Source organism: Vombatus ursinus, unplaced genomic scaffold, assembly GCF_900497805.2.
Source record: "Vombatus ursinus unplaced genomic scaffold, bare-nosed wombat genome assembly UNPS02014791.1, whole genome shotgun sequence".
Lineage (NCBI taxonomy): Eukaryota > Metazoa > Chordata > Mammalia > Diprotodontia > Vombatidae > Vombatus > Vombatus ursinus.
The window spans coordinates 32,022,781-32,046,183 of record NW_020954569.1 but is presented as its reverse complement, the minus strand read 5'-3'; the positions used below and the strand labels follow the sequence as shown (position 1 = coordinate 32,046,183).

General features: G+C 36.3%; 1 protein-coding gene across 1 annotated transcript in view; it reads right to left on the bottom strand.

Moving 5' to 3' along the window:
- CTNND2 (catenin delta 2) overlaps positions 1 to 23,403 on the bottom strand; it is a 912,708-nt gene that overhangs the window by 23,028 nt on the left and 866,277 nt on the right. The gene's annotated exons all lie outside the window — the stretch shown is intronic.

Sequence of the window (23,403 nt, the reverse complement as noted above, 5' to 3'; positions counted from 1 at the left end):
AATAGAATTACTGTGCTCATGAATTCTGATGACTCCTGGACTTAGCTTCCCCCCTTTAGGGTTATCATAAAATAAAACCTTTGACATATGAGAGGCTAGCACTTCCCTTTCTTATGTTTCCACCTTGGGATTTCCCTAGTTCTGCTGACTAACCTCTGCTTAGCCTTCTGAGCAATTATAGGGTTCTTAGGATCAGCCTATTAATCTGGCAGTCAACAAAACTCCTAGTACCTGTGCTTCATTCATTTCCCTTGCTTTTCTCCACTTCCCTGTCTCCCACCTCAATTCTCTCAATCTGCCTCTCTCCATCAAAATCTCCATCAATTGTAAAATTGGTTTATTCTTACTATCACCAGTAAAATGCCAGTTGATGTCTTCATGGTCATATCTTAAGTTGGCCTGAATTTGAAAGGTGAGTTCATTAATTTAGCCCAGGAACTGTATTTTACTTCTCCTTTTAAATTCATGTAGGTCATATATGTAAAAACATTGTGCAAACTTTAAAGCAATAGGTAAATATCAATTATTATCATTTTACTTGTTCTGGGTATCCTATTTCTTGATCAGTGTCTTATATGACCGCTGTGACACTTGACAATTTAAGGTGCTACTAACTTATGAATATCTACCTGTAGAATTAAGACTAAGTGATATAGCGACCACTTGCATAGGACTGGACTCATTTAACTGTTGTACACTGAAACCACAAGCACAAGTTCCATTTGGGGAGATTCCTTTCCCAGGCAGAAGAAACACTTGCATTAAGCAGAGTTTATCATAATCCTTTATCCTTGAATGCTAAGTTGATATATTGTCACATCACTTGTAACCTCTTAGCTGGCCTATTAAAAGTTAAAGTTTTTTTTTCCTTCTTTGTAACTTTTGAGAGATACCTGATTAGACTATACACCTACCTGGCCCTGAACTCCTCCCCAACCTAGGATGAGAAAATGATAGCTTCTTCTGATGTGATTGTCAGGGAAATTATTAGAAATATGTACAAGGAAGGCTTTCTACCCTTTGATAACAATCACCTTTCAAGGTTACTGAATATATATCATTTTTAGGCTAATTATGAGAAACTGTCCCGTATAGTACTACTACCCCATCCTGATAGCCACTTGTGTCTAAGGTCACTGAAATTATCAAATATGTGTCAAATCTCAGCGGCCTATAAAACCAATTATGAACTAAGAAAGACTGTACATCAGTTCAATTTTATATACTTTGGCCAATCAGTTCTCTCAAGGATAGATCATAAAGAAAGGTTTTATTGATAACTTAGGTCAGAAATAGAGGCTTTAAATTTTTATAGAAGGAAGAACGACTTAGCTACAACTTTCCCTTTGCTGAAGAACTCTGTTAGTGAAGATCAATTACTACTTGTCCTCCACAGATGCAGGAACTAAGTAAATATGAATATTCATCATAGACTTGGGAGGAATGTGAGGCAGTTATATATCAGGAAGAGACTCTGTTACCTTAGGACATTGCCAGCTATATTCTCTTCTATACTAATCTACACCTGCTTATATGTTATGCATTAGATTCTGCACATGATCATACATTTAGAGAGCATCTTCTAACTATCAGAGAATAAAGAAATGGTCAATGTTGAGAAAGACATGCATACTAATTCACCATTGGTGGAGCTGTGAATGATTTCAACTATTCTGTATATCAGTTTGGAATTACGCAAGAAAAGTTACAAAACTGTCCTTTAACCAATGATGCCAATACTGGAAATATACTTCATGGGAGTCATGGACATCATATACCAAATGATTCTTAGCATTGCTTCTTGTGGAAGCAAAGAACTAGACACAAAGTGAGTGCCATCAGTTGGTGAATGGTTGAAAAAAAACTATAACGCAAGAATATGATAGAGCAAGCAACAATAAAAGCACTTAGTATAGTGTTTGGTACATAGCAGGAACTCCATAAGTGTTTATTCCCTTCCCCTTTATTAAATTATTAAAAATTATGAATTCTCAAAAACACTAGAAGAATCCTTTGAACTGATGGAATGTGAAATAAACATGACTAAATGACCACTATACACAATAACTACAACAATGTAAATGGAAATGTTACTAAAAAGAAGATGAATATGAGTAAGAAAAAAAATGGTCCTGGAGAACAGAGAATTAAATATGCTTTATTCCTCATGGTAAAGGGACAGCAGACTACTAGGGTAGAATATTGGACACATTCTCAAAAGGAGTCACTGAATGGGGTGCTTTTGCCGAACTATTTTTCCTTGTTACAAGGGAGGGTACAATCTTAAGGGGGGAGATTCCCTTCCCCATCTCGCTGTTACTATAATGCAATGTCAAAAAGCATCAATAAAATTTCTTTTGAAAACATAAAAAATTTGAGGGATGAGCAGGGGATATTGATCACCTCTGTAGAATCTTAGTTCTTGCTTTATTCCCTAGACATCATTACACTCCTCTTGTGAGTCTTCAAAATTCCAAATTAAGGGGGAAGGTAGGTGATCCAGTGGATAGAGCAGCAGCCCTGGAGTCAGGAGGACCTGAGTTCAAATCTAGCCTCAGACATTTACTAGCTATGAGACACTAGGCAAGTCATTTAACCCCAATTCCCCCACCACCACCATCAAAAAAAAAATTCCAAATAAGCTCCAACTTCTTATCTACTCAAAATTCCAAATACGTGATCATCATCTAATTTATCCTTTTCCCCTGTGTAAACCTGCAGGTTTATAAAGAAAAATTGCTCTTTTCCATTTTTCTTCTGGCCCTCTTTATATAAAATTTGTCAATCTAAGTTTAAATGTATTTTTAAAAACCATTTGCATAGCAGGGTAAAGTTTAATTAGAAATAGGGTTGCTAGAGCATTAATGCCTATCCTCCAAGTATGTATATGGCTAAAGGTTTTAGAACCATAGAGTTAGAGCCAAGGGGTCCTTTAAGGTTGTCTAGTGCAAGCTCTCTTTTTGCAAATGAGAGCTAGACAGTTTAAAGAACTTGCCCATGGTCATACAGGGAGTAAGGGTTTTCTGATTCCAAATGCAGCACATTTTCTCTATCTCATGCTTTCTCCTGAAAACTTTTAAAAAAATTGTTTTCATTAGTCCTGTGCCCCTTGACCTTCATAATACTTGCTTATATATAAAAATTTGCATGTTGTATTTGAGATGGAATCTTTTTGATTAACCTAGATATTTCTGAAAAATCTTCTTCTACCTAGTCATGTAACTCAAAGCTATTATTTTTAAAAATTCAAATTTTAGTATCAATATATTTGAAAATCTCATTCATTGGTTTTAATGATCAGAAAATCAAAAATTTAAAATTGCTATGTCTCAAAATCACTTAATTCCAGAGACAATGAAAACAAAGTCGTTTAGTACTTTTAAACCCAATCTATTCTGTGTACCAGTAAGCTAAGTTCTCTAGCTCATATAGCTTTTCCATATATATAATATATATGTATATATATAATATATATATATATATATGTATATACTCATGGACAACGGGGGTAGAAGAGGGGATGGGAACTATCCAGGTTCAAAGGATAGATTCTGTGAGATGTAGGAGGAAGAAATACTTATTTTAGGTTTATAAGATTTTTTTTTTAAATCTAAAGAATTTTGGCAGCAAATGCTTTGTTGACTAATTAAAATTTGCTCTAGTATATTCTATGAAATAGAATTTGGAAAACCCTAATGACTCTGATTCCAGATAGAATTTTTTTTAAAAGGCCATACATTTCTGTTCTTGGATATTTCCAAGGAATATGATTTGACTTAATTGGTCAATTAATAAATATTTGTTAACCACCTACTCTGCATTAACCACTGTGTTAGGTGCTGGGGGTACAGATACAAAAAAAAAAAAAAAGAAATAATCCCTACTCTTAAGGAGCTTACATTATGATATATTTCACCTGACAATGAAGATACTGTTTCACTGACAGAACTCCAAATTAAACCAAATGGGTGTTTATCAATTTGGTAGCTGTTTCATTTGGAAAAAATACCATAAGATATAACCAGGGGTACCCAATATACTCCTTGAGAAACTCTACCATTAGCAAGACCCCTAATTCCTACTATTATTAATAAATGGTAATGTTCAACAATTGCATAGTATTTTTTAATCCAAGGATCTCAAGGTCCAACACAAATGAAGTGCCTAACATTCTATAATATTCTAAGATTGATAGAGTTGGAGGGTATAAACACAAAATGACTCCATTATACACACACACACACACACACACACACACACAGAATTATATAAGTATGTATACACATATATATGTATAATAAATAATATGTATACACATATTTTACTGAAAGAGAAAAGTCTCTGTCTTATACTAATCAAAGTTATTTTTTTAGCTGTTGTCCAAGTTCCATGGAATGGTATTCTGTCTAGAAATGATTAGAATATGATCCCATTGTGAGACTGGGGTGTGTGTGTGTGAAGGAATGTTGTTTCTTTTTACATACTGGTAAGCTGAAATATGCAGGATGCAGAAAAGCAGAGAATTTGTTCACAGCTTTTAATGTATTGGGAAGGATTTCTATTAATTATTTGTATATTTGATGTTTTTTTATTTCTGAAAAATTTTAAAATCATTACAAGCCATGATTTTTGCTTAGTGCCTTATTATTTTCACTGTGGCTATCTATAGTTGCCCTTCATAACATCTAATCTATCCATCCCTACAGTTTGTAGGGGTTAGATAAGAAAACTCAGTGAAGAAAATACCCAGCCAATAAAGGACAGCAGTAGTAACCAGGCAAAGGCAGATAATCCTTAATATTGATGATAAGAAACTCTTTTCTCAGTCTTATCATTCACCTCCAGTAGGAGAATGACCTAGAAGTTATGCCCTTCAGCTCAAGACCCAGTCAAGCTGTCAAAAATGTGATATTATATCAGTTCCTCAAATTGGTTTTTTATTTTTAACATATTAAACTTAAAACTGAAGACTGTTAAGTTGTTCCAAGCATATAGAGATGGAAATCCAGAAAGAATAGGAGTTCAAAGCAATTGAACTCTAAATTGCCACCAGAAATAATCTGATTTCCTTCTGACTTACCCTCTTAGCATTTTCTCGCTACAGTTTGAGTTTTTATATAACAAGTTTTGTTAGGCACCTGTTAGTTCAGCCATCCTTAGCAACAGTAGAAGTTATCAGCCTATGCCTGTTATCTATTTGGAAGGAAGGTTGGAGCAGCGGGGGAAGGACAGAAGAATTTGCCTTTCTACAAGTTGGCTTTAGCCAGAACATTACGTTTCAAGAAGGTGTGTTGATGAGTTCACCTACCTTGATGGTATACTTTCCAGGGATGTACACACAGAGGCATTGCCAAAGGTAGCTCAGCATTTAGGAGGCTCCAAAAGAATGTATGGGAGAGAAGAGGTATTAGGCTGCCTACCAAACTGAAGGTCTAGAGAGTCATTGTGCTGATGCAATTGTTGTATGCCTGTGAAACCTAGACAGTCTACCAGTGCCATGCCAGGAAACTGAATCCCTTCCATTTGAATTGTCATAGAAAGATACTGAAGGTCACCTGTCTGGAAAAGATACCAGATAGTGAGGTCTTTCTCAAATTAAACTGCCATATATTCAAACTCTAATGCAGAGAGTGCAACTCTGATGGGCTTGTTGGAATGCTAAATGTATATTTGCCTAAAAGATTATTTTACAAAGAACTCACACAAAGCAAACACTCACTTGGTGGTCAGAAGAAGTGATACAAGAACACTGAAGGTTTCTATGAAGAACTTTGGTATTGATTGTGAGACATGGAGACACTGGCACAGGATCATCCAGCATGGTGTGCCCATGATAAAGAAGGTGCTGAATAAAGCAGAATTTCAGAAGCTCAAAAGAAATCATAATGTAAGCTCCTTAAGAGTAGGGATTATTTCTTTATTTGATTTTTGAGACCTCTCCGTTCCAAGTGCTTGTATGAACTATTTGTGCCTGACCTGTGGTAGAGCCTTTGAAGTTCATATTGGTATGATAGACCACAGCTGGACACACTGTACGCTGACCCCAATATTGTGATGTCATTTTGGTCCTTTTTGAGCACAAAGGACAAACAACACAGTTTCCAGAAGGTGGTGCCTACCATGAGTCATGTTACTGTAATGAGGAAGAAGCTTTCTATCTGTTAAAAGGGCCAGATCCCCTTGACTTAAAATTGACTTGCTCCTTTAAAAGAGATGCTGACCTTCTATACTAGTCTCTAATATTTAAATGCAGAAAACATAGTGTTACTTTCAATTCTTAAGTGGAAGAGCTGGGCACAATGGGGAGCTCTAGCACCTAGTCTGACTAGAATGGAAATGGTAGACATGGCTTTAGCACAAGCGTTTTGAGATCCCTTTCTCTTGACCAGGTAAGCCTTCCCTTGGGAAATCTAACTTTCTTTCTCTACCTGAGGTATGCACAGGCAGTAGCTTCTCAGCTCTTTTCTATCACAGTCTTTGGTAGTCTCCCAAGGTACTTCTTGGCTATGCTCTGTCTTTTACATCTCACCTTGCAAGCTCTTTGAGGGTGGGGACTATATTTTGACTCTTTTTGTAGTCTCAGTGCTCAGCACTGTGCTTGACACACAGTAGGAACTTAATAAGTGTTTACTGATATGGTTAGAGGAGCAGAAGCTCTTGGTTCTTTTAACTGCTTTTCCCTTTTTTGCTCTACCTGGAAGATAAGAAAGTGGAAGGTTTGAGCCTCTGTTCTCTCTGTCTTGTCTCTCCTGGAGACCAGAGCATTATTTTTCTTCAGTAAGACTATTCTGGTTGGCAGGGAGTTAGGTGAACAATACTCTTTTTTTTCTCTGTAATGACCTGGGAAGTCCACATGGCCTAATATCAAAGTAGGATCCACTGTGTCTAGGAATGATTATCCATTGTCATCTTCCTTTCAGAAGTAATTTTATGTTCATATTTTAAGGTTTTTGCTAAGGATTCTGATTTCATCATATAGAATTCACTTTGATGTATTCTTATGTTTAGATAAAGGCTAGGAATTTCTCTTGATGGTTGATGTATTTGAGAGTTTCCTATTAAAAATCTTTCCCACATCCTCAAGAAAAACTGTATTTCTCTAGTGAGTTTCAGCTATCAAGCACTCTATTGACCATTTCTGAAAAAGATAGTGCCTAAGGCACTGAAAGATGCTAGAAACTCCTAGGTTTATTGGGGAGATCTGAGTAGGCACTGGTCCAGATTTGGAGAATGTCTGTGACACTGAGCTATTGAAAAAAGTCCTGCAAACTAGAGAAGGTGAAGTTCAGCCTCTGCATGTTCCATGGAACCTTGGGATAATGAAGGCCCAAGATACACACCCTGAGGACCCTGAGGATGGAGCAAGATGTTTCCAGTGTGAACAATTCTTGATATTTCATAATTATGGCCCACAAAGAATCACAGGTCCTGACAGCATCCACCAGGACTTTCCATTAGGTACAAGTGTATTCATATTATAATTTGTACTTTCTGGGAGTGATGTCTGTGAAGTCCCTGGATGTTCCAGTGCTTGTACCCAGAGTAATCTAGAAACTCCGGATCTATTGGATAGATACAGATGCCTGTATGGGAAGATACTTAACAGTGTGAACCATGAGGGGAAAGGGTTATACCGGTAGAGAGGAATCTTGCAGATTCTTACTCACCATCACCTACATAGCTTCTTAGGGGGTGGGGATGCAATCTGACTGAATCAGGGCTTACATGTATACAGTCTTCAAAATAAACAACAACAACAACAAAAACAAGCAACCAGAGATTGTCCTTAATGAGAAAGAAAGAAGTGACACAGTGGAAAAAGTCTGTGATTTGAAGTCAAAGAGGACCTGGGTTTGCTTTGCTTTACTTCTCTGGACATCAGTTTTCTCATCTGCAAAATGAGGGTAGATCAGCATTCTTAACTGTTTTTCATTTTTTTTTTTTTGCATGTGTGTTACAGGCCACTTTGGCCGTCTGGTGGATCCTTTCTCCAGATATTGTTTTTAAATGTATAAAATAGAATACATAGGCTTACATAAGAAACTAAATATTTAAATAGAGTTTTATTTTTGAAAGACAAGTTCATGGACCCTGGTTAAGAACCCCTGACCTGGATGATTTCTAGTCTCATCTAGCTCTGATACTATGATTCCATGATATTTGAGTGGGAAAAATGTTTACCCTTAAAGAGTATTAGGGGTTTCAAGAGACAGTAATTATTAGAGAGAGCATTCTAGGAATAGAAAACAGCTTGTACAAAAGAATGAATGTGGGATATGGAAGCTTGTACATGGGATAGAGAAGGAAGGTAGGCCAGTATGGCTGGAGCATAGAGTATGTAAAGAAGAGTAAAGTGTAATAAGCCTGTAAACAGGCTGGAATTGATCAAGAGTTTTAAATGTCAGAGAGGAATTTGTATTTTATCCTACAGGTGAGGGTGTGTCACGGGCTTTTTCTGCAAGGCAAGGTTTGTGCTTTAGGAACATCAATTAGGTAGCTCTGGGGAGAATGGATTCAAGAGGCATGATAGGAACATCTCTCTGACTCATTTTTTTCCTTCCACCCACAAAAGGGGAGGCTTTTCCTAAAAGAAGACCAAGTTGCCCCAAGGAGATGATTGACTTCAGCTAGGCTGTGAAACAGAAGAGAGCTATAAGATGATAGCTTGGGAATGATGAGGTCAAGTGAAGGTTTTTAAGTATGGGGACAATCTGGATGTGTTTGTAAACAGAATTGAAGGAGACAGTGGATAAGAAGTTGATAATTAGGGAAATTCCTCTGATGATCAAACCTAGAGGAGACAGAAGGGCATGACATTAGGGGTACAAGTAGAAAGGCTGATAACATTGGCAAAAAAGGGTCCCTTCTTCCTCTGAAACTGAAGCAAAGGAGGTAGGAATTGGGGGATGATCTTGAGGTAACTGAAATATACAATTGGTGAGGAGAGGGATCTTGTAGCAGATGGTCTCAGTTTTTTTTTTTCTTCAGTGATATAAGGCCAGGTTCTCTCCTGAAAAGGATGGGGTAAGTGACAAAGACAGAAGGAAAGTTTTGCAGCTACCACTGTTGAAAATGCAACAGAGACAATGAGGGAAGAATAAATGGACTGGCATAGATTCAGTCAATACAATTATATCATTTCTTCTAGTGTTCAACAGCATAGAAACAGGAGCAGAGAAGGTAGATATTGAGAGTAATGCAGGGTTGGAGTTTGGAGATAGATGAGTGGCTATAGGAAGGGCCTCAATGTTTGATTTGGATAACTGTAGATTCAAGATTTTGAAATGAGGAAAGTGAGGCCAGTGCAGGGGTGATGGCCCGGCAAATCAGAGTGATGGCAAGTTGTGGTTTAGGTTTAGACGGGTGAGGTATAGGGAGATAAGGAAAGCTATAATCAGAGAGAGAGATTTCAAATTTTAGGATTGTAGATGTGAAAGTAATGATTTTATGTGTGTTGGGTGAAACAAGGGTACAGATTCCTAAGTACTATTCATGAATTGTGAAACATAAACTGAGCGATCTACTTCTTGTAATTTCTTGTTTCAGGTGACGGGATTCCTTGTGCCAATGTTCAAGATGAAGACACAATGCAGCTCCAACCTTCCCTTCCAATCTTATTTCATATTTCTCCTTTTTATGCAATGTAAATTCCAAACTCACTCTCTCCCCTCAATTTTCTTTTGCTTACTTATTTCTCTATGCCTGGAATGGACTTGCCCTCATCTGTCTTTTCAAGTTCCTCTTCTGTATAGGCCTAACTGTGGTACCCCTCCTTCATGAAGGCTTTCTTATCCTCAAATTAAACTGCTATCTTTCCACACATTTGTTATAGCACCTTATTTAGACCTCTGCTTTGTACTTATCTCATTTTGTCTTGTATTATAACTATTTGAAAAGTCATAAGATCATAGGATTTAGAGCAGAAGGGCTTAGGTGCTTGCCTTACCCCACCCTCCTACCTCCATTAGATTATAAACTCCTTGGGGACAGGAGCCATATTAGTTTCATCTTAGAATATTCAGAATTTAGAACAGTTCTTTGTACATAGTGCTTAATACATGTTGAATTGAAAAGTTACTCCTTTAAATAATCATCTTCTGCTCTTGACAGATGATTATATGTTATTACAAGTAACAGGATTTAGAACTCAGAAAGAATCTTCATGTAGCCAAACTTCATTTTACAGATGATAAAACTGAGGGCCAGAGAAATTAAGTGATTTGTTCAAGGTGACATTGGCAGGACTAGAGTTCAAACCCAGAATATTTTTATTTTAAAATAAAAAAAATTATTTTATTTTCTTTTTCTTTTAAGTTGCCATTTAATCTAACTACAACTAAAAAGAAACCAATCTTTATGATGTGCTTGCTACATTTTAAACAAGAATGTACTGGTAAATGATTAACTAGCTCTTCGAAAACACATGAAAAAAGTTTAATTTGTATTATTAACATTTCTCTATGACTTTCCTAAGTCTAGACAAAACACCATTAAGAAAACACCAAATCGAGCCCTGATTTATAGCATTTGCTGAGTTCCAAGGTGTAACTGCTCCTATCGAAAATTTCAAGAGTGTCTCTGGAGAGTTGGTCTGAGCTGGCTCCATTGCACCCTTGAATACATCTGAACAGTCCATGTTTCAAAAACAAATGTGTGTCGAGTGCCCAGCATGTATAAGGAACAAGACGATTTGCATGGTCTCCACCTGCATTTAGCTGTGTCATTGTCATTTTGCTCTGCTCCTTCTTATACTAAGTTGAAAGTATTCAAAGAGCTTACAACAAATGTGGTCAATTTTTCCAGACAATGATTCCTGAGAAATCCAAACTTTCAGGGACTGGAGGTAAAAGCATATTTCATCTCTCATTAGATCTGCTCCAGTTTCTTTTAGTACAGCTAAACTTAGTAGATGGGCTTACAGTAATTCATGGGTGTGCTATCTTGTGGAAGTAGTGGGTATTTGTTTCTCAGTGGATGAACTCTGTAACTGATTAATTGACTGGAAACATCAGCTAGAGTCCAGTGACATTGTTTCATTTGATATCAGTAGATGAGGAAATATGTCCTTTCTATCTCTCTATCTGCTAGTTAATATTCATAGCCAGGATGTCTAACTTAAAAAAAAAAACAACCCAACATGAATTGTATTTCTGTTTATATTTTTATTTTCAAATCTGTCTTACATAAAAAAGTCTCTGTCTTGACCACAGGCTCTTAGTTAATGAAAACTGTTGGCATCTAAAAAGTATATTTCAAAAGTCTTACATTTCATATTAGTAATCCAAGGCTAACAAACTTTTTCATTAGAATGAGAAGATATGGAGGAGTTGTGACCTGCACTTTTGGAGGGAGTAACTACACTCATGAAATAGTAGATTCCTCAAAGTTAACACCCATGTTCCTGGCCAGGGCATTAATTTAGTAATTAAGCTCATAAATAGAAATCTAGCCCTAAATTCAATGAATGAATGAATTTGCCAATTGCTTTCTTGACTATGGATCCAACATATTTAAGTGATATATTGCAGTAGCTTGAGGGCCACCTGGTTCTTTTTCAAACTTCTTGACCCATCCCTCTCCACTAACTTATTCTGTCTTCAATGCAGTTTTCTCATAAAGGTATTTAGAAATTAACACTGAAACCAAAGATCAAAGTGATTGGTTTCAATGGACACTGCCAGTTTTAGAGTCCATATATCTTGTACATTTCATTTGTTTTAAGTGAACCAAGACAATAAGAGAGAAGAGAAGATCTTGAGGGCTCTAAGGAGTTCACACCAATCCATAATTCTATCAACATCATTCTCATTCTATTATTTATGTTAGCTAATTAGACTCTTTCATATTAACCAGTTTTATAAACATACCATGTTTTGAAATGATCCATGTAAGTGGCCCCTTCAGGGAAAGGTATCAGGCTTAAGATATTTAAATAGTGTTTACTCATCAAGGACGTGATCCCTCAGAAACCATGATGGTTGCTTTTTCATTTCATACAAAATCATTCTCTTAAAGTAATAATAATCAGTGGGGAAAGAAAGGAGTTGTACTGTGTGATAAACACATGCATGTCCTCATCATTTCACTGAAAGGAGTGATGTCCTTCCAGGAAAAAGGAGACAGAGCATTTGGAGGCAAGGTATATGTGATGGAGCAGAAAACTGAATCTGGTTCCTGAAAGTAATCCTCAGCCATCTTGGACTCTAATAAAATAAGTCTCCATCTATTTTTAAGGCAAACTGTTTGTAAAAGATTCATTAAAACCATTCCCATCAACAATTCCAAAAGCCATTAGTGTTAAATATTTAAACTAATTTTTTAAGAGCCAAAAGGGAGTATTTTCAATTTAATGCAGACATAAATACTACCTGACATGCCAGTTGCTTTCATTAGTTTATTTCAGCTCTAGTGCTTCTAATGAAATTTAATTAAATTGATTTGAGTACTTAAAGGTACAGTATATATAAGGGTCTCCTGTAGAGATATAGTGCTATCTTTAAAACTTGAGGGCTGTGGATTTCAGAAACCAATTTACCTACCATCAACCTTTTCTAATGAAGGAATAAAACCGAAAAGACTTGATAAATTGGAAAGAAATCTAATGTAATTTGGTTGAAGGGAGCATGCCATGCTTAACTGCCAAGAGTTAATAAGGTACCAATGGCGCACTTAACCCAAGCACAAAGAATTGATGTAATGCCAAATCACACACTCACTTTTGAGGCTGCAAAATAAAGGCCTTATTTTGACAACCTTTAACAATATCTTCTCCTCCTACCACCTTCAGCTTCCAATTAGTGCTGTGATCTTGAGTGGTAGAATTATTATCAATTAAGGTAAAATACGAATTAGAAAAAAAACCACATACACAGTCTCCTATATTGAAGAAAATAAACTGGGATGACTAATTTGCTTGTCTTTTCCTGCTTTTATAAAATTTATTTTTTATTGAGAGAGCCCTTCTGCCACCAATGAAGTACAGACATTAAACCTTTCATGACCTAATACTTTCATTAATCATAAAATATTTGGGATGCATCCAGTTTAACAGACGTTCCTCAGCTAATTATCAAATCCTCCCATTAGAAGGTAAGCTCCTTGAGGGTAGGGGCTATTTTTGTTTTATCTCTGTATCCTTAGTGTAGTGACAAGCAATTAAGTGCTTAATAAATGCTTGCTAATTATCTTCAGGTAATAGGTATTTACAGTGCTATTCTCTCATTGATATGAAATATCACCAACTCAAGCACAAGTAAAAGCAAAGAAAGATGGAGACTAGTCACAGAAGGAGAATGGTAAAATGAAAGCAAGTCATGTTTTTCTTTGTCAAGCTTTCTTTCTCTGGAGGTAAATTTCCAAGATCATTTTGGAGATTTTGTGATATAAACTGCAGACATGGAAAGAACAATATGCATTGTACTTTTCTCTGCATAATCAGATCAGGACATTACAGCATCCCTAAACTACTGATCACCATCCTCCTTATTTCTTGACTGCCCCCTAAATTGTTGCACAGAAGAGGAAACTGTAGACAGTCCTATAATCATGCCTCTTGCTAAGTGAAACTTCTGGGTTAGTCGCCTCAATCACAGATCACTCTATGAAAAGACTTAGATGGTAAATAGAAAGGCGGAAAGACATCATTTTAAGCTAGTATGAGAAAAAACACCTTTTTACAGTAATTGAATTGCCAAATAATTTTCAGAGTGCTATTTTGCAATTGTCAAAAAAGATGTAGCATCATATATATTTGTCATTCTGAACACTTAGCTGTAAATAGAAAACTGTGCAAATAAGAAAAAAGAGCCTTGGATGCCAAAATGCTATTCTTAATTCTGCCAGGAAATGTTTACCTCTTGCCAGTTGTGGGAAAGAGGATCTGGGCATCATCTGGCATAGTCCACACAACAATGATCGGATGGTACTGAAACCCAAGGAAGTCTTTGTTGGCTAGAATACAGTAGCTATTGCCACTGGCCTTGAAACATTGTGGTAGACAGAAATCATTCAATCAATCAACCAATAAATATTTATTAATTTATTATTTATTACTCTGTACCTGGCCCTATGCTAGACACAAGAGATACACAGCAGTTCCTCAAAAAGCTTGCTTATATTCTTTTGGGAAGACAAGGGGGGAGATCAGAAAAGAGAGATTGGCAATTTTCCCTATATATTTTTCTTGTAGGACAGGGAGAGATGGAGAGGGCAGCTAGGTGGAGTGGTGGATAGAGTACTAGGCCTGGAGTCAGAAAGGCTCTTCCTGAGTTCAAATCTGGCCTCAAACACTTACTAGCTGTGTGACCCTGGGCAAGTCACTTAACCCTATTTGCCTCAGTTTCCTCATCTGCAAAATTATCTGGAGAAAGAAGTGGCAAACCACTGCAGTATCTTTGCCAAGAAAACCCCCAAAATGGGGACACGAAGAGGTGGATGTGACTGAAAATGACTGAACAACAACAGGGAGAAGCAGAGCAATTGGGATGGGCTGCTCTAACTCCTATTATCCTTCTTAAGCTCCTCTTTCAATATGACAAATTTATGAAAAGGTAGACCTATCTCCTGACAATAATTTATAAGAAAACATATTAACCCTGGTAGGTGTCAATGTGGAAGGTAAAGTTGACTGACTGAGTACCCAATCCTTTCTGTTCCCTCCTCCCTGTTGGGTACTGAATTCTGCCAAAGCCTTTCCTATCTTGTCTCCTCCTTACCAGTTTCTTACTGAAGATTTAATTAGTTACATCCAGCTTTCTGTAACAATTAGCTCAGGTTTTATTCTAGATTCAATATAATGGCCCTCAGAAACCACCTTTTCCCCTTCTATTTTATTTAGTTTATATTGAATAAAAAGTTTTTAATACAATCACAGTAGCTCAAAGTCTCTAGTTAAGAAAATTCCTAACATTCATTTTCACCTTTGAATTTTTATCTTTTGTTGCCTTTGGCTTTGTGTTTCAAGCAAAAATAAGGATATAGGAACATTTAGGTTTTAAAAAGGAGCAGAATAGATTAGTTTCTGTTAAAAGACAAGCATGGGGAGGATAAGTTGGAGAAACAGTAAAGCTTATTGGGGAAATTCCCTCAGTTCTTGAAGAGGTAGGTATAATCAATGGTTTCAGTTTGAATCCTTTTTTCCAAGATGCTTACATGGCCCAAAGGCCCACCTCAGGTTCTCTTTTTGCCAGTTTCATCTGTGCCTTCAATCTTTCCTTCTTGGCCTAATTCCCAGGCATGGGACTAGGAGTGTTCCCCTGGGGCTACTGCTGCTACTGAAATCTTACCATCCTCACTCTTTTCTCTTAGTCTATTCTTGAGCAGACTGTCATTTTAAGAATGTACGAAAGTGGGGAAAAGAAACTATTTGTGCAAAAATTTCATAACAGTTCTTTGTGTGGTGACAAAAAAAAAAAAGGAAATTGAGGTACTGCCCATCAATTGGGAAATGGCTGAAAAAGTTGTGGTACATGGTTGTAATGGAATATTATTGTGCTATAAAAAAATGACAAGCAGAATGATTTCAGAAAAAACTGGAAAGACTTATACAAACTGATGCAAAATGAAGTGAGCAGAAGGAGAACACTGTACACAGTCACAGCAATATTGTATGATAAAAAACTGTCAATGACTTAGCTATTATCAGCAATGCAATGATCCAAGACAATCCCAAAGGGCTTGTAATGAAAAATGCCACCCACCTCCAGAGAAGGAACTGATACAATCTGAATACAGACCAAAGTATATTGTTTTTCCACTTTCTTTTTTTTTTCTAGCATCAAATGACTAATATGGAAATGTTTTACATGACTACACATGTATAACCTACATCACATTGCTTACTGTTGGAAGGAGGGATGGATAGAATTTGGAACTCAAAACTTAAAACAACAACAAATATTAAAAATTGTTTTTCATGTAATTGGGGAAAAATAAATTATTATTGAAAAAAAGAATATATGGAAGTGCCTCAAGTCTAAATTCCAATGAAAAAATAGTCCCAAATCTCTCTTAGGGCTGAGTGGGAATTCCTGTCCTTTTGAATTACAAATCCCATTATGCCAGTCAGTTCTCAAATGCCTATTGCACAGACATTTTCTTTAATTCATAAATTTATAACAACTTTTGCCACTTTTATTATTCACTTGGCCTCTCTGTTGTTGCTTTCAGATCATTGCCTTCGATCTAATTTGCACTGATGCTTTCTACAGCATTATTTGTTTATAAACGTGGGTCTCCTGACTTCCTTGGAAACTCTCAGGAAGGGGCAAGCTCACTACTTCATTCTAAGCCTTGAGAGCAACTTCATAAGCATACACAAGGTCTTCAAAAGGGAAGGAGAAAGGAATAAACATTTATATAGTACCTACTAAGTGCCAGGCACTGTGATAAGTGCTTTACAAATATCTCATTGCAGTCTCATAATAACCCTGGGATATGGGTGCTGTATTATCCTCATTTTACATGAAGAAACTAAGGCAAACAGGTTAAGCGACTTGCCCAGGGCCACACAGTAAGTGTCTGAAGCCATATCTACTCAAGTCTTCCTGACTCCAGGCCCACATTCTATCCACTGAGCTACCACCAGCTACTAGCTGTTCAACTGTAAATATTTTTTAAATGTTGATTCCATCTCTTGCTCTGAATGAGGGTGCTCATGCCTGATGCTGTTCTCTTCTCTGTTGGCAGAAGATCCAGTTTCAATGAAGTTAAAAAAGAATCATGATTATCTCAGTTATCTCTATCTTCAGGCACCATGCCATTTTAAAACTTTTTTATCCTCACAACTTAGCACAGTGACTTGAACATTATAAGCACTCAATAAATGTATTTGTTGAATTAAAATCAAAGTCTAGCAATTTTTTTTCCTTGGAGAAAACAAGAGGTAAACTTCCATCAAATATTGCAACACTGGGAGAACTTGATGCATTTTCTATGACCTTCTAGATGGTTTATTAATTTGCACTAGATTATAATTCTGTCTGAAGCAAAGTTTTAGTCTCAACTGTCTTTTCAGACAGAAATGTGATAAGCTTAATGTACTAACATTCATGCATTCTTTTGCTATATTTACAATCACAGTTTTCCCTGTAAGTTAAAAGTCATAGTTGTTTTTCCTTCAGTTACATTTCCTTAAAATATACACAGGCTAAAATTTAAACAGACAAGCATCTCCCAGCATCCAAGGTACTTTGTAGACACTAAAGAAATAGCTGGTTTGAGAGTGAGGATGAATACCTTTGACAGCCAGCAAAGAGCAATCTCAGTCTGATTCCCAAGTGACCATCTGGGGTCAGAAGATGAATGTACCAGTTCATATTCGACTTTTATTAATTACATTTCAGTGGTGGAGATGTGCTTGGCATTCTGTCAGACAGAGACACAGAATGACACTTTCTAGCCCTCGAGGAATTATGGTCTAAATGAGATGGGCCAAAGTAAACCTCATCATCAAAATCCTCCCTTCTAGCACGTAATAAAATTTAACACTGTACAGTATGAAAAGAAACCTGCGAAGTGACATAATAAACAGAGAGGATGATCCCAGGGGAGAAGAGGTGTATCCATCTGTGTGTTGTTGAAGGAGAAAGAGAAATGCTGGCAGTAAGGAAACTTCAGACATTGTGCATTTTTCAGGTGCTAGATATCCTTCTGACTCAAGCCCTGCTGGCAAGTTAAATGGTGCAGTCCTTGAATTCACACTACAGTGACACTGTCTTTAGTAGACTATGAAGTGACTGTGAATTAAGTCAAGTTTCATCAGGCAGATATAAAGCCAGGCAGTTCCTCATTGCCAACATGCTGTCTCAATGCTAATAGGAGACAACAAAACATGGGAATGTATCAGATTTTTTTCTGGATATTGCTTCTGTCCATTCCCTCTCTGGCTTGTTTTAAAAATCCCTTTTGTGTTTTTAATTTGTATCCACATAGCTTGAATATTCTATGCTTCCTATCTTTTCTTACCAAAGCAACTCTACAGTACAAAATCAATGAGAAAAGTAGATGGAATTAGGCTTCAAAATTAACACAAATTGTTTCTCTTGAAGAAGCATTTTAAACTAGGTAAATAACTTAAGGGGGGCCTCATGAGAATATAAATTTATATGAACAACCATGTAATTAAAACTAAGTATTTTTATCTTAGGTATCACTATTTGATAACCCCCATCACCATAATTAGATAGTTAATAAAGTGATATGTTCAGGTCTGAGTTTCAGTTGAAAAGGTTAGTAGATATGGTACATCAGAATTTCAGCAAGATAAGTGACGTGCTTTCTCATAAGATTCCTGGGGACATAAAGGAAAAGTATGTACTAAATGATATAATAATTGAGGGGTTTTCAAAGTTGGCTGAAAAGTCATAGCCCAGAATATTGTTTAATTGATTGGTCCTTGGGAGAAAAAAGCACATGTGTTGTAAACCATAAAGCATTTTTTTCCTTCTCCCAGACTTCACATGTTATCTTTGGACCTACTCCAATGACTTCTTGGGATCAGAAATTAGAAAGAACTTAAATATCCTGTCGTTCAGAGGTTCTTAACTTGGGGGTCTGTGAACTTGTTTTTTAAATATTTTGATTACAGCATTTCAATGTTTCCTTGGTAATTTGTATAAATCCTATTTTACGTATTTAAAAATGTTATTCTAAGAAGGAATCCATAGGCTTTGCCTTTCTGCTGGTATGGTTCGTACCACAAAAAAGTTTAAGAATGCTTATGTCCTATTATACGATCTTACATATTAGGCCCGGAAAGAAGTAATGTGCCCAAAGTCACATAGGTAATAACAGAGCCAGAACTTGAACCTAGGTTCTTGAATTTAAGATTCAATGCTCTTCCACCATTGAGCCTCCTGGAGATCAAGGTTTTTAACTTTTTTGTATGTCATGGATAATTTGGGCAGCCTATAGACTCCTTGAAATATTTTTAAATACTTAACGTAAAATATACAGGATTACAAAAGAAATAAATTAAATGGAAGTACAAATATCAAAATATTTAAAAATATATAATGTAAAACAGGATTATAAAAGAAATAAGTTAAATGGAAATATAATTATAAAAATATTTTTTAAAAATTCATGGATCCTAGGTTGAAAACCTCTTCTCTAGACTATTATTATTATAATTATCCATGTTTGAGTTAGAACATTTTAAGTTTCTTCAGACTTCCTTATTTCTAATGAAGGTGCCACAAACTTAGAGTAAGCCACATTCATAAGTTCAGTCATCCTTGACTCTTGCCCAGATACAACCAGTTGCCAAATTCCTAATGAATACATACACATATACGTATACATATAAATACACACATATGTGTACATGTGTGTGTTTAAATTTTCATTCTCTTCTCTCCAGTCTCACAATCATACCCTCAAGAACTCTCACTTACAGTATTGTTATAGCCTCCCAATTGGCTTCCCTGACCCTTTTTTTTCTCTTTTCAAAACCATTCCCCACACAGTGGTCAAAATAATCTAAGATACATATGTGATCATGTGATAAAAAAACTCCAATAATTCTCTGTCTTTGGAAGAAAATACAAACTATTTAGCCTTGTATTTAATCCTTAATCTGGTTTCTAACTATTTCCCATTTATGTACTTCATGGACTTGACATTCTGACCAAACTATTCACCTAGTTGTTCCGTGATCAGTCAATAAACATTAAGCACCTACTATGTTCCAGGCACTATACTAAGCACTGGGAATACAAATATCTCTAAAAAGGGATGGTTTCAGAGAAATATGAAAAAAAAAAAAGAATCCCTGCCCTCAAGGAGTCTTACAATCAAATGGGAGAAAGAAAACAGAAAGAGAAGGTACCCTGTGAAGTGGGGGATGATGGGCAAATCCAAAGCTGTGCTGTAGGATAAAAAATGAAGGCTGGCCTGGGCAACCTCCTTAAATGGAGGTTCTGGGAGGAGCTCTTTGCTCTGTCCTCCAATCAGAGTTGTCTGAAAGAATTGATGGGGTGTGAGTACTAGGGTTGATATGATCTTATAGGATGATGAAGTTCCTAGGATATGAAATGGAGAAGTCCAAAGCTGTGCAGCTTAGTGGGAAATGAAGTCAACATTCTACCACCTGCCTCTGGCATCTGCCCAAGTCATATGCCATGTTTAGAATATATTTCTTATACCTTCCCACTTTTCAGAATCCCTCAAGGCACATAGCTTAGGTGCCATCTCTTTCCTAAAGCCTTCTCTGATTCTCCTAGTTTATAGCACCCCAGGTCTAGAGCTGAAAGAGACCTCAGGGAGAAGCTAGTCCAACCACCTCCTTTAAAAGATGAAGAATCCAAGGCCCAGGGAGAGGAACTTAGTTACCCCACGTAGTGAGCATCTGAAGGTGGATTTGAACATATGTCTCCATGACCCGAGTCAGTTTTCTTTTCAGTCTTTCACTCCTCAAATTACCTTGTATTATACTTCTTTGTATACATGTATCTTCCATTAACATATAAGATACTTGAACATCAGGAAGTCAGTAAAACCTAGATTCAAGTCCCACCTTTAATACGTACTGGTTGGGTGGTGCTAGGCAAGTGACTTATCTTCTCAATGCTCTAGGTAACCCTTTGAGACCAGAAGTGACAGAAAAAGTGCCATTTTGTATTGGTAGAGGGAACACCCTCACCTGGGAGTTCTCTCTATCAGTGAAATCACAGATCCAGTCTTTATCCCTATCAACTATCATTGAGAGGCAAAGACTTATTTGGTTTTTTTTTTGGTATCCCCAAGAACAGTGACTGTGTCTTATCTAAATTTTTGTATCTCTCACATTTCCTAAAACAATGGTCTGCATAGTAGGTGTTTAATAAACACTGAATTAAATTGATGAAGACTCTATGAAAGAAAATGTTAATATCCCTATATTACAGACAAGGAAACTGAGGTTCAGAGAGATCAAGCAATTTGCCTCTAGTCAATTTTCCCCTAGTAAGTTTAAATCCCTGAGGGCCAGGAAAAGTCTTTATTTTTGTCTTTATATTCTCAGTGTCTAGTACAGTGCCTGGCATGCAGGAGGACTGAAATAAATCCTCATTGTTGAATGAAGATATAGAAGCTCACAACTAGCCTTTAATCAGTTGCAAGGAAGGAAGGAAGGAAACACGAATTTATTAAGTTCCTACTATGTGTTAGGCACTGTGCTAAGCACTTTACAAATATTATCTCATTTGATTCTCACAACAACCCTGGGAAGTAGATGCTGTTAGTATCCCCTTTCTACAGTTGAGGAAATTGATTGACTTGCCCAAGGTCACATAGCCAGTAAGTGTCTGAGATCAGATTTGATTTCAGGTCTTCCTGACACTAGGTCCAGTACTCCATCCTCTGTGCTACCTAGGACTTTAATAGGTGACTTCATTAACAATTAGTTGGTTAAAAGATAAATTGGACAATTTACATTACATAAAATTGAAAAATATCTGCAGAAACAAAATCTAAGCAGTTAGAATTAGAAAGGAAATAATAACCTAGTAAAAAGAAATCTTTGCAAGTTTTTGTAAATTTTCTTGGGAAATTTATATCTGAGGGAATTGATCCATGTACATAAGAACAGGGGATATTCCCCAATACATGATTAAAATAGGCAAAGAATATGGACAATGAGTTCTCAAAGATATGTAAGATATCAACAATCATATTTTTAAAATGTCCCAAATCACTAATATTAGGAAAAATTCAAATTGAAACAACTTTGAGATTCTATTTCATTCCCATGACATTGGCAAAAATGACAAAAAGGGAAAATGACAATTGTTGGTGTGACTATGCTAAGGCATACACACTAAAATACTATTAGTGGAGCTGTGAATTCGTCCAACAATTTTTTTTCCTTTTTTTTTTTTTTTGGTGAGGTAATCAGGATTAAGTGGCTCACCCAGGGTCATACAGCGAGTAAGTATCAAGTGTCTGAGGCCAGATTTGAACTCAGGTCCTCCTGACTCCAAGGCCGGAACTCTATCCCCTGTGCCTCCTAGCTGCCCCCCAACAATTCTCAAAAGCAATTTGGAACTACTAGAAGTTACTAATGTATTCATATTCTTTGACCCTTCAATACCAGTATTTGTCATATATCCTTCTCACTATGAGATTGAAGATATAGGGAAAGTTCCTATATGTGCAGAAATATTTATAATAGCACTACTTATTGTAGTGAAGTACTGAAACTAAGGGAGTACCTTGACAACTTGTGAATGGCTGGCCAAATTAGTGTATATGAATTTAATGGACCATTATTTTGCTATAAAAAAGGACAAAAAGGATAGTTTCAGAGAAACCTGAGAAAATTTGTATGAACTGATGAAGAAGTGAGCAGAACCACAACTACTTGTATAATGAATACAACACTCTAAAGGAAAACAACTTCGAAAGATATAAATAACTGATCAGCACAGTAACTAGTCATGACTACAGAAGATTGATGCTGAAGCATTTTTCCCAACTCTTAGTAAAGAGGAGCAGAATACTCATTTACAAACAGTACCAATATATGGATTTGCTTTGCTTGACTGGCCTTGTTTGTAATGAGGTAGGGCTTTTCTTTTGGGGGAGGTGTATGTAAAGATGTGTCTATGAGGGTAATAATGAGGATTGATAATAATTTGAAAAAGAAGAAAAATTAAAGAGCATCTATAAAATAACAAATACAGACGAGATTAGAAGGAAGTTCTGAAGGGGTCAGAGCCAAGGAGGCCATTGTTGCCATTATCAAGTTAAATTTAATAAAGATTCTAAAAAACAAACAAACTCAAGTCTCACATAACAGAGACTCACAGTTTCATATACAATCCTTTTTCTGTTATTCTTTCTATGTGGGAATACTCATATTTGTTGGTCAAGTTCATAATTAAAAAAGAACATTTTAAAAAATACTAAGCTGATTGATTGTTGAATAGGTACTCACTTTTTTTTTTTAAAGCAAGCAGTGGGAATCAAAATGTAGGAAGAAAAAAAGAAGAATTAACTGTGAGCCTGCAAGAAACCATAACAGATATAGTTGGCTGCTGTAGTTAATGTCTCATAGTAGCTAGAGTGGTGGATTTGGAGTCAGGGAGATGCCAGTGACATTAACTGTTGTGTAACTATGAGCATGTCTCATAAACCTCTCTGAATCTAACCTGTTTCTACATCTATAAAATTGGAATAAGTCAGTTGTAGAGCCTATCTTAGAGGGCTGTTGTGAGACTTAAATTAGATAATTGCATGTAAAGCAATTTATAAACTTGAAAGTATCATATGACACCTAAAACATCAGATAACTTCAAGTTGACAACCTTCCCTCCCTCCCCAAGTAACTTGATACTTATGAACACTTATTTACTGAATATCTTCTATTCATACATGGGGAGTTTTGGACAAAGAAAGTTTAAATTTCTTGCCCAGGTCCTTGCA